The sequence below is a fragment of the Belonocnema kinseyi genome, chromosome 3, assembly GCF_010883055.1.
Source record: "Belonocnema kinseyi isolate 2016_QV_RU_SX_M_011 chromosome 3, B_treatae_v1, whole genome shotgun sequence".
Taxonomy (NCBI): Eukaryota; Metazoa; Arthropoda; class Insecta; order Hymenoptera; family Cynipidae; genus Belonocnema; species Belonocnema kinseyi.
In genome coordinates, this window is record NC_046659.1 from 126,945,870 (window position 1) to 126,958,136 (window position 12,267).

The window sequence follows — 12,267 nt, forward strand, 5'->3', positions numbered from 1 at the left end:
GCCTTGGAGGAGATTATGTTGAGAAATAAAAAAAAAAATTCTTAAAAACGTTGTTTTTCTTGGTCAGGCCGGAAACTTATCAATCCACCCTCGTATTATAGAATTTCGGGAATATTGTGAGTTGTGTGGTGTCTTTTACTTGGAAGTTTTAAGTTCTCTGGTGATTTTTCCTATTTTTTCGAAATATTGTGCATAATATTGGACATAAAGGTTTGTGGAGAATTTCGCTCGAGGGGTGATTCTAAGTTCCTTCCTACAATCGTTGGATATCATAATCTCCGCTCAGATTTGTACTTATAGAAATCTAAAATGGATCCAGCAAAATTGGAAGCTATACTTAGTTCAATTAAAGAGGACACTGTTTGTCTTGCTACTATTAAGGAGGATGTTAGTTCTTTGAAGTCAGCAACAGACCAAATGAAAAAAGACCTGGAGTCTTTAACGAAGGAAAACGAGAATATAAAAGAGAAAAATAATGACCTGATGATCAAAAACTTGACACTCGAATCAACGGTTTCAGTCTTGCAGAAGGAAGTCATTTCGCTTCAGTTACAGGCTAAGAGGAATAATGTGGTGTTGTTCAATCTCCTCGATAATGAAGAGGTGAACAGAGACCTACAAGCATCTGTTTGGAGTGCCTTTACAAAAGCTGATATTGAGATTAATGAAAATGCTTTCGACTCCGTTTTCAGATTGGGTAGTACGCCCGGCGTCAGGCCTGTTTTGATTAAGATGATGGCCTACAAGGGGAACCAGCTGATATTTGATAAGACAGACGAACTGAAAATACACAAACTCGCAGTCAGCAATGACAGATCGAAGGTCGAGAGAGAGGAAAGGAAAACACTGATTGAAATAAGAAATAAACTTAAATCCAAGCGAGTGAACATTTTCCTAAAAGGAAATAAACTGTTTATCGATAATAAGCCTCTTTCTCAAAGTGAAATTAAAGAAATCACTTTTGATTTAAATTCAACTCCGAAAGGGAACTCTGTTGATAATTTCTCTCAGGTCGTCAACAATATTAAAAAGAACAATAGGGGTAGATCGCCCAACTCCAAGCGGAAGGATAGCGCTTCTTCCGAATCTGCTTCTTCAATGGATAAATATTTGAATGATACACCTCGTCGAAGTGCATCTTCTAGAAAACGAACCAATAGCAGAAATGAGATTGCATCGGAATAGCAATGCAGGAGCTCAACAATGAAACTATTACAACATTTGAAGATCAATTCATCGTCTGTAGGAGATAAATCATCTTGGATTCGGGATCAGGTTCGTCTCATCCATTGGAATGTCCATGGCTTTGCCAATTTGCCAGAAATCGCGGATTATGTCCTCCCACTAGATGTGGTTTGTATATGCGAAACTTGGTTGACAGTACCCCCCTCCTCACGGTTGGAAACTCATTTCTTAGGTTAAAAATTTAAAATATTAAATGGAAAGTTCCTTTGAAAGAAAACAAGTAGTTTTTATTTATAAAAATTACGTTTACTTAAAATTTAACGATTTTTCTTTAAGTGTAATCTTCTTTTTCATGAGTCATCTGCTAGGTTTAAAATTTAGCTATTTTGTTGAAAAAATTTTTTGATACGAATAATTTATCCCATTGACTTGCTTTGATAAAAATAAGTTAACAAAGTTATAGCGATTACAAAATTTAAAAAATCAAACGAAAATTTTTAGCAAAACGGCGCATAGAATGAAAAAAAAATCAGGAGAAAAACGTGGCTTTCTGAACACCGTAATATATAGTAATAATATATTTGGAATTTTCTTTAAAAATCAAAAGCTTAAATTTTTAAGGCACAAAAAAAAATAAAAAATTTAATTTTGAGGTCAAACTATACAAGGTATGAAAAATAATTGACAACGATTCTGCACACAAAAAAGATCTACAAATTTTTTTATAATTCACTTTCATTTAAGACGTCTAGATTTTTGATGTTGTAAAAAACAGCATTAGAAATAGAAAAATTACATTTTCGGACAAATTACAGAAGCAAAAAAAAAATCAATAGACAAAATTGGTCAACAAAAAAAACCAGCTGCGAATTTGTTCATGAATAATTTTTTGATAGAATGCGTAGTTTTGGGTTTAATAGAAAAAATGCATTCAAAATGAAAAATAGACTTTTTGGAAAAAGACACAAGCTACAATATCATTATATTTAATTAAACTTTTCCCTGAATTATTTTCGAAATTATTTTAATTTATGTATTCTATAAAGGATGTTTCTGAATATTAGAAATTTTATCAATTGTGTGGTTCGTTCGAATTATTTAGCTTCCTATTTAAAATATATTATAATCTAAATATACTGGTACTGAATCAACAGAAGAAAATAGTAATTTAATCTCCTTTAATTGAATATCATGTATTTAGTTAAAAAATGTGGAGAAGTAGGTTTTCGAGTCCATAAAAATTTGGTTGTCTTTGAAATATACTTCTTTCTACATAATTATGGGTATGGAATTCCATAGAAATTTCCAGCGTTTGTGAACATCGAATATAATAAAATTTTTATGCCGATAAGATTAAATACAGTTTCTATTAGAAACTGTTGACAGAAAAGTACAAGATTACGCAAAGGATAGAATTTGATAAAAATATCCGACATCCTGAAACATAGGATTTTATCAATTTCTGTCAGGAAAAGATTTTACAGAATTTCAGGTAGAAAGACTTGAAACAAAATTTTATTATTTTTTAACTTATAGAATTTTATAGAAATATCTTTCACTGCGAAGCATTAATGTTGATAGGAAAGTCATGTTCTGATAGATTTTGATGTTTGAAATTCTTTTGATTGAATTAAAAAGGGTTTTTACTTAATTTCTAATAGATTAAGTCCATTGTCCATGTTTATTTTCCATTTTCAATAATTAAAAAAGTTGTATTTTTAATTGGTGTCTTAACTTATTTGTTAATGGCAACAGAACGAAGTTTTCTCAAATAAGCATACCCTGCGTTCTGGATGGAGGGTCTATCAAATTATTTAACTTCTTAATCTAATTTTTAGTTTCAAATTTGTCTCTTAGTCTTGAAAAATAAGCAATAATCTTTCTGATCGAAATTTGACTTTTTTAAATAATTTAAATGATTTATAGGAAACTCGCATGTTTCAGTAAAAATTTCAAAAATTTGATTGAAAATTCAACTATGTCGTTGAAAATGACCTTTCTTGTTGAAACTTTATATGTTCAAGTTAAAAATTCAACTATTTTGTTGAAAATTCATCTTTTTTTTGGAAATGTAACTGTTTTGTTAAAAATTGAACATTTGGGTAAAAAATGTATCATTGTATGTCGATAATTAAAATATGTGGTGATAAATTCAACTTTTTTGTTAAAAATTAAATTATCTTGTTGAAAATTCAACCGATTTGTTGAAAAATTTTCGTTTTGTTCGAAAGTTTAACATTTTGTTTAAATTTCTACTATTTTGTTGAAAATTCATCTTTTTTGTTTGAAAATATAACTGCTTTGTAGAGAATTCAACATTGTGGTTATAAATTAAACTTTGTAAATCGATAATTTAAACTATGCGGTGACAAATCGAACTGTTTTGTTGATAATTTAATAGTTGAATATTTAATTATTTTGTTTGAAAATTCATATTTTTGTTAAAAATTTAACTATTTTGTTGAAAAATCGTATTTTTTAATCGAAAATTTAACTGCTTTGTTAAACTAAAAAATGTTGCTTGAAAACTTATCTTTCTAGATCGACAATTTAAACTATGTGGTGAAAAAATTAACTATTTTGTTACAAATTAAATTATTTTGTTGAAAATTCAACTATTTAGTGAAAAATTAATTTCGTTGTTAAAAACTACTATTTTCTTAAAAAATAAATTTCTGCGTTGAAAATCTAACTATTTTGTAAAAACCTAAACTAATTTCTTAATTTTGGTTAAAAACTAATTTGTGTAGGTCATTAATTCAAACTGTGTGGACTAATTTAATTTTTTTCATTAAATTATTTTGTTAACAAATCAACTATTTAAAAATAATATATTATCTTGTTGAAAATTTTACTATTTGGGTTAAGAATTCATTTTTTTGTTCAAATTTCACATGTCTGATTGGAAATTCAAAATTCTGGTTAAAAATTAATTTTTATAGGTAGATAATTTAACTATGTGATGACAAATTCAACTATTTGGTTGAAAATTCAATCATTTTGTTAAAAATTTAACTATTTTGTTAAAAAATCATCTTTTGGTTCAAAAATTGAAAAGCCTGTTTGAAATTCAATAATTTGGTTAAAAAATAATCTTTTTCCATAAATGAAAATCCTCCGTTGAAAATTAATCTTTTGTTCAAAAATTCATCTTTTAATTTTGCTATTCCAACTAATTCGTTGCAAATTCAACCATTTTGTTGAAAATTAGATTATTTTGTTTAAAATTAATATTTATTGTACGAAAAATATGCCACGTTTCAAATAAATTAAATAATTCTTTGGCATGCTAATCCGACATTTTGTTTACAGAAATTTTGTATTCAGATCGATAATCATCAGCCATTAGAGCTTGAATGTACTAAATTTAGTAAAAATAAAACAATATTAGTGATTCCACTAACATAGCGATCATGAGGTTGAAGTAGTAACGGCCGTATAGGTACGCCGCACCAGTCGATACAGGACGCTACTACTTGCTACAAGTAGTTGAAACAGTGTTTGGTGGGCCATATTCGATTAAGGGGGTCTTCTGGTCTCGAGTCCTTTTTTTTTAATTTACTCCAAATATATCACTGCCTCCTTTATGTTGAGGTTTTGACTAATCAAATTGCATAAAACAAAAACAGTGAAATATTTCTTTAATTATGATTAGTTTGGCTAGATCAAGACACAGAATTTTTTTCAAATGTTTTATATCCCTGCGAATGAAATACTTTTACAAGAACAACCCAACTTCGACCTTTTCTTGAACTCTGAAGGATGTAAAAATTTTTTAAATATATATTTTTTTAACTTTTCGTTTAACCTTGCTAAATGTCTGCCAAATATTTTTTTTTTAACTGATCCGATATTCCAAATATTTTTAGTCGAAGTCTAACCAAAACTTTCTTAAAACATGACTTTTGGAAAAACGCGTTTATACATACATGAAATGATGGAATAAAACATGATGCGAAATTTGCAAAAAAAATTCTTTTTCTCAACCCGCGTATTTTACATTTTTTACAGTCCATTGGAAAATGTGAAGAAATTTCAAAAGTAGCTGTGATTTTTTTGAAAATTGAAGTTAAAATTTTTTTTAAATACGCGATGTACAAAAAATTTTTACAGTATAAGGCTATTCCTCTGCAGACTTTCTACAAAAAACGTAAACAGCACTTTAATATATTCCACTGTTAAGACTGGAGATTTCTTTACACCAAAGGATAAAGAAAATAGCAAACAACTTAATCAGTTACCATTTTTTGGCAAAATTCTCGAAAATTCTTGTCTTTGGATCATTACTTTCGCCCTATTATTGTAATTAAAGAGAAAACATTAATTATTACACTTTTTATTTTGCTTGCAAAACATTGAAGAATTCTTCGTGCTTATGAGAAAAAAACCAATTTTTAGCATAAAACATTATTTAAAATAAAAGTGTTGAATATTGTAAATTTTTTTATTATAGGGGCAATTTAAAAATGCATTTATGTGTTTAAAAAATATTTGCGTGTTAGACAACTATGAATTCGAAAACAAAAAGGTTTTTTCAGAACTGTAGACAATTATCATTTGCTATTCACTTTATCCGTTATTAAATTATTATTTATTATTCTTTGAAAGTTGTATTTGGTTTATTCGCTGATACAATCATTCCTAACCTTTAGAAAAATAATTAGTATAATTAGTAATAAAAAAAAATTAGTATAGATTTCGTAACCATAGTAGTCATTACTTTATTATTATATTATTAATTAAAAATAGAAATTATGAATTCATTTACTTATTTCCTAGTCAATATAGAGTAAAAAAATTAAAAACACGTAGATCCTAATATCTACTGTTTTTCAACAATAAAATAGAAAAATCAAAAGTAGTTTAAAACAAATTTTTTTTAAGGTTACTGGTTTTCGAGAAATATTTGGGTTCAATCAGAAATACTTAGTACCAATTAAAAAAATATGAAGAAAAATTCTATAATGCCTATAAATTGTTTAATAATAATTTCTTAAATTTGTTATATACAGATAAGTAAATGAAAATAATTTTATGAGTACTGACAGTAATTACCAATTGATTCACACTATATTTGAATAATTTATAGAAAGAAAAAACAATTTGAATTGAATTCATGAAAGTTAATAAATAATCTATTATTTGATCATTAACAAATCATACAATAATGTCACTTACTCATGTCAGATTTAGTCATAATTTAACAATTGATCGTTGTTTAAAAAAATTCACTGCCTTTTTATTTTTAGAGGTAAAAACTTATTTTTCCAACATATTGAAATGTTCATAACTAATTTCTAGATCTTCAGGGAGCTTACATGATAATAAACAATTAGAATGTTTAAACAAGATTGTCTAAAAATGTTTTTATCTTTTAAGACATTTTTCCAGAAAAAATGGCGTTTCTTCAAAATATTAGCATCCTGTCATTTAGCAATCACTTTGTGATACCAATCGATAAAAATTGATAAGTTTTCAATTTAACTTTACGAACGAAGTCTTTTTTTGACTATTTCTAAAGGTAAAAACTTGCTTTTTTCAACCTAACGAACTGTTAATTTGGTAATAAATAAAAAAACACATATCGTCCAAAATTAATTAGCTTAAAATCTTCCAGTCTCCTTTTTGACAATTTTGGAAAAATATTCATATGTTTTGAAATGTTTTAAAATCATTTTAAATACCATCTTAAAATAATTTTTCGAAAATAAAAATCATTTGAAATATTCCTGGGAATATTGCGAAAAATGTTTCATTCTCTTGGACACATTCAAAATTTTAAAAATCATAAAAATTTTTTTTTTTAAGATCTACAAAAACTAATTATTTAAAATCAATATTTCTTCGTTGAGCTACATATTTCTCTAACTACAAATTTTATTTTAAATTCGACTTTATTTTGATTAATTCGATTATCTTTTATTTGCAATAAAAATTTATTTTCGTTTGAAATATTTACTATTACTAAGCTAATACACAACTTCTCTGCATATTTTCTTCATTGATCTTAAGTATTTCGAAATGAATCGAAGAATTTTACAAGACAGGAACAATTCAAACAAAAGTTTTTTTTAAATTCTGGCTATTGAATTAAAAAAAAACGCTTTCCACGAAATTGCATATAAATATTTTTTATGAATTTTATTAGCTTTATAAAAAAAGTACTTTTCAATTTTTTTAAAGAAAATTTTTTTATATAATTAAAAAATTACTTGGCTTCAAATCTTCCGGATTCATTTTTAACCATTTTGGAAATTTTCAATGGGGTTTGAAATATTTTGAAATCATTAAAATATTTTCATAAAATTAATTTTTCAAAAATATTAATTTTAAAATTCACTGGGGATATTGCGAAAAATGTTTTATTCTCTTGAAACTATTTAAAGTTCGCAAAACGTTTTTGATTTTTTTTGTCTTAAATCAACAAAAACCTACATTGTGTTTCAAATTTTCAGAAATATTTTGAAGTTTCCAATTATTTCAAAATCTTTTCAAAAGTTCTACGTATCTCAATGCGCTACTTTTTTGCGATAAGAAATATCTTTAAATAAACATTACTACGCGTTTAATAGAAGGTGAGAATGATATTTTTAGAACACAAAGTAGAAGTCATTATTTATCGTCTTGTTCTATCTTTTTGTAATTTCGAATTAGAAATTTTATGCTTAATAATTTAGCTTTTGTTCATATAATGAATTCTTTTTAAATAGCCGAATTTTCGTTTTAGTAGTTCAAATTTCTAACATAAAAATACGAATTTTCAACACGGCATTTGAACTTTTAATCAAATTGGTAAATTTTTAATCAATACATTTTTAACTAAAAACGTAATTTTATAAGAAAATAGTCAGACTTTTAACCAAAGAGATGAATTTTCAATTCAAACGTTGAATGTCAAAACGTTAAGTGTAAATTTTTAACAAATAAAGATTTTTGAGCCAAGAAAGAAAAACAAGTTTATCCAAATTGTTAATTTTTGGAAAAGAACGACAAATGTTCTGTAAAATAGTTAAATTTTCAACCCGAAAATATAAAATTTTAATAAAAAAATAAATTTTAAATAAAAAATTTAATTAAAATCTTTCTTGGGTTTTTATACCAAGAACAGCAAAATTCAACCAAGAAGGGCAAATTTAAAACAAAATAGTTGAATCCTCAAACAAATAAGGATTATTTCCAACCAAACAGTTTTACTTTATTCAGAAAAAAAAATTATAAATTTTTAGAAATGTGGTTGCATTTTTACCCAAGAAAGAGTTTAATAAATTTTTTATGTTAAAACATGAATTTTAAACCAAACTGTGATTCTATGTACAAATAGTTGAATTTTAAACCAAACAATAAAATTTTTATCTAAAGATTTAATTCTCAGGAGGATGGAAAAAATAAGGCTAATAAATTACTGATTTTTTTTAAATACCCTCAAAAAAAGAAATTGCTTAAATTTTCTTGTTCTTTTTACCGTATCAAGCTTAAGGTCAAATAGATTAAATGTGTGAAAAATGCTTGTTCTTCCATTTCGAAGTAATGACAAAAAAAAAGTTTTTTACCTTGACAACTTTGAAAAAAAATTCCATTTGGAATGTTCCTGATTAAAATAGCACAGTTTTCTCTACATATAAATTTCTGTTTTTAAAGTTTAATTGTGATTAAAATTAAAACCACGTATAGCCAACTTTTTAGAATAAATGGAAAAACGTCAATAAGCAGCAATTTTTTTTCAAAAAGTCGAAAAAACTAGAATTTAAGAAACCGAGAGATAAATTTTCAAACAAGAATATTAAAGTTTTCACCAAAAAATACGAATTTTTAAATGAAAATAATAAATTTTTTAGTAAAAGAAAATAAATTTAAATAAAAGCCTCATCTTTCGACAAAATGCTTAAATTCTGAACTAAACAGATTCAATTTCACTTAAAATGATGAATTTTTAACAAAGGAAGACTTTTTAGTCATTTGAGGAAAAAAGTTCCTCGAAATTGATAAACTTATAAAAAAAGAAAATTTTTTCTCTACAAAAACTGAATTTCAAATAAAAAAATATTGATTTTCAAGAAAAAATTAATCTTGAATAAAGGAGATGAATATTTACCTAAAATGATGAATCTTCAGCAATGAAGATTAATTTTTAACAAAGATGAAATTAAAGTTTCATAATTCAAAGTGCCTCTTGTAAAAATTCCCTGTATTTTCAGAGATTTTCTTCATATTCCCTGACATTTTCCTGCTTTTCAGCTTAAAGAAACATAATTGTTTGAGAAATTCATTACTTTTTTATTGATATTTTAATTAAATAATGATAGTAAGTGGGGTTTTTTTCTAAAATATTTAACTTGTCTTTTACTTTTTGGTTATAAACAGATAATAAATAAACAATAGCCAGGATCACTTTTTAATCAATCGCTTTTTTGTCAATTTATATTTTCTGAAATAAAACAGATATTTGAAATATTTTCCAAGTTTTCTATAAAAATCATATTCAATGTAAATTTTGCTCACAGTATTTACTAAGAGCCTTTCTGCTTATATTTTTGAAAAGTTTTGTTTTAAGTGCACTAGGAAAAAAATGGTCAAGACCCAAGAATTGAAAATCAAATTACCGTATATTTTTTTATTTTGGATTTTGGTATTCAATGAAATTATCTTAAAAAATTGTGACTCAAAATCTTTTTCCTTTGAATTGAAACTTTTTTTTAAATCTGATCTTAGTAATGATTGAAATAAACTTTATAAATTATAGCCTGAAACGTTTCTGATCATGTGTACACTTTTTAGAATTAAAATATACTAGCGAAAATTGTAGTCGAACCAAAATTTCAAGTTTGCAAAAATTTGCCTTAATTTTAATTGCGATTCCCAGATATTCTTGATTTTTAAAAGTATTTTTATACTTAAAAAAGTCCGCAAAAGCTCAAAGATAAATTTGAACAATAATACCAAAATTGGAATTTTACAAATTCGCTGTATTACCAGTTTCGTTTTCTGGGTTTTAAGATATTTTTCCTGCTGCATTTTTTACAGAAAGTTTTAAATTACCAGAAAAGTTTGTCTTTTATTTACAATTGTATTAGGATTTTTTCACAGACGAAGTTGAATTGATTAGAAATTATCTCTTGGAAAATGATTGATTAAATTCATATGTCTATCAATTCTAAATGAATTATAATTTTTTAGGGTTTTAGATTTTAGATATAAGGTTTTAGATTTTACACCTTAGACTTTACATTTTAGATTTTAGATTTTAGATTTTAGATTTTAGATTTTAGATTTTAGATTTTAGATTTTAGATTTTAGATTTTAGATTTTAGATTCTAGATTTTAGATTTTAGATTTTAGATTTTAGATTTTAGATTTTAGATTTTAGATTTTAGATTTTAGATTTTAGATTTTAGATTTTAGATTTTAGATTTTAGATTTTAGATTTTAGATTTTAGATTTTAGATTTTAGACTTTAGACTTTAGACTTTAGACTTTAGACTTTAGATTTTAGACTTTAGACTTTAGACTTTAGACTTTAGACTTTAGACTTTAGACTTTAGACTTTAGACTTTAGACTTTAGACTTTAGACTTTAGACTTTAGACTTTAGACTTTAGACTTTAGACTTTAGACTTTAGACTTTAGACTTTAGACTTTAGACTTTAGACTTTAGACTTTAGACTTTAGACTTTAGACTTTAGACTTTAGACTTTAGACTTTAGATTTTAGATTTTAGATTAAAATTATTATTCAAAAAATTAGAGCGTCTTTTCAGCCTGGCAATGACAATTTGATAAGAAGAACTACTTTTCGTAGACGTATTTCCACGTAAAGATAAGTCAGCCTTTACTTAATTTTTAAGGTTACTGTGTCAAAAATTTCAGTATATAAATGGCGCGCTATCCGCCTTCCGAACTCAGTCGAAAAAACTAGATTGTTGAATTGGTTTGGTTTCTTTTTATAAACGACCATGATGCAGTTGTTAATTTTTGCTTCGGTGGCACTTTCTGTCTGTGAGTACACGTGAAGAAATTAAATTAATTAAACAAATTATTCGTTTTTTTCGTGCAACTAATTTTTGTATTCGTATTTAAACATGAAGAACTTTCTAACCTCTTAAAATTATTAAATCTACTTCTCTTTTTCTCACACTTCAATAACATATGGAGTAAAATATTTTTTCAAATGTCTGCTACAAAACTGAGTATGAATCCAAAACTTGTTATGTTATCCTAGATTAATTAATTTTTACTTTAAATAGAAAAAAACTCGATATGCTGATTCTAAAAAAGGTTTTTTTTTTCAATTTTACAACTAAAATGACTTCACGAAGCGTAGAAAAAGAATTTCATCTAACGTAAGAGGAGGGCCATTTCAATATAAAAGGGACATCTTATTTATTTAGAATTTGGAATTTTAAAGAATTTAATTTTTTTGTATAAATAAACAAATATGACAAAAAAATGATCATTTTTTTTATTTCACATTCCCGGTGCTCGCTAAAAATAAGAAAAATTGTTTAAATCACTAAAGTTTCATATAATAATATTGAATAAAGATGTTGCAATATTACATAATAAACAAAAAAAATTATTAAAAAATTCTTTTTTCTAAGAATGTCTCCTACGATTCTTCATTATTTTACGTTTTTAAGCAATATTGCAAACAATTTGGATCGAAAAAATATAATGATGAAGAAATTTCTTCGTTAAATTCTAATTGTTAATATCATAAACAAATTTAATGAAAAATGCACTATTCGGGCATTTTTCGACAGGAATATTATGTTTTTTTTCTATGTGAATTTTTTTAATTAGGAATTTTATTACAGTTTTAGCAACTTCCATAATTTCAGCATCATTCAGAATTAGTTGATAAATTTCATAACATTTGTAAACAAATTAAATGAAAAAATGTATTAATCAGGTATTTGTCGACGAAAAAATGCGCTTTTTTTCGTGTTAATTTTTTACATCAGGGACCTCATAATAATAGTAACAAAGTTTATAATTGTTTGATTAATTTCATCATTAATTTAAACAAATTTGATAAAAAATGCATTATCGGGGCATCTGTCGACAAAAAAATTCTGTTTTTTTTCGAT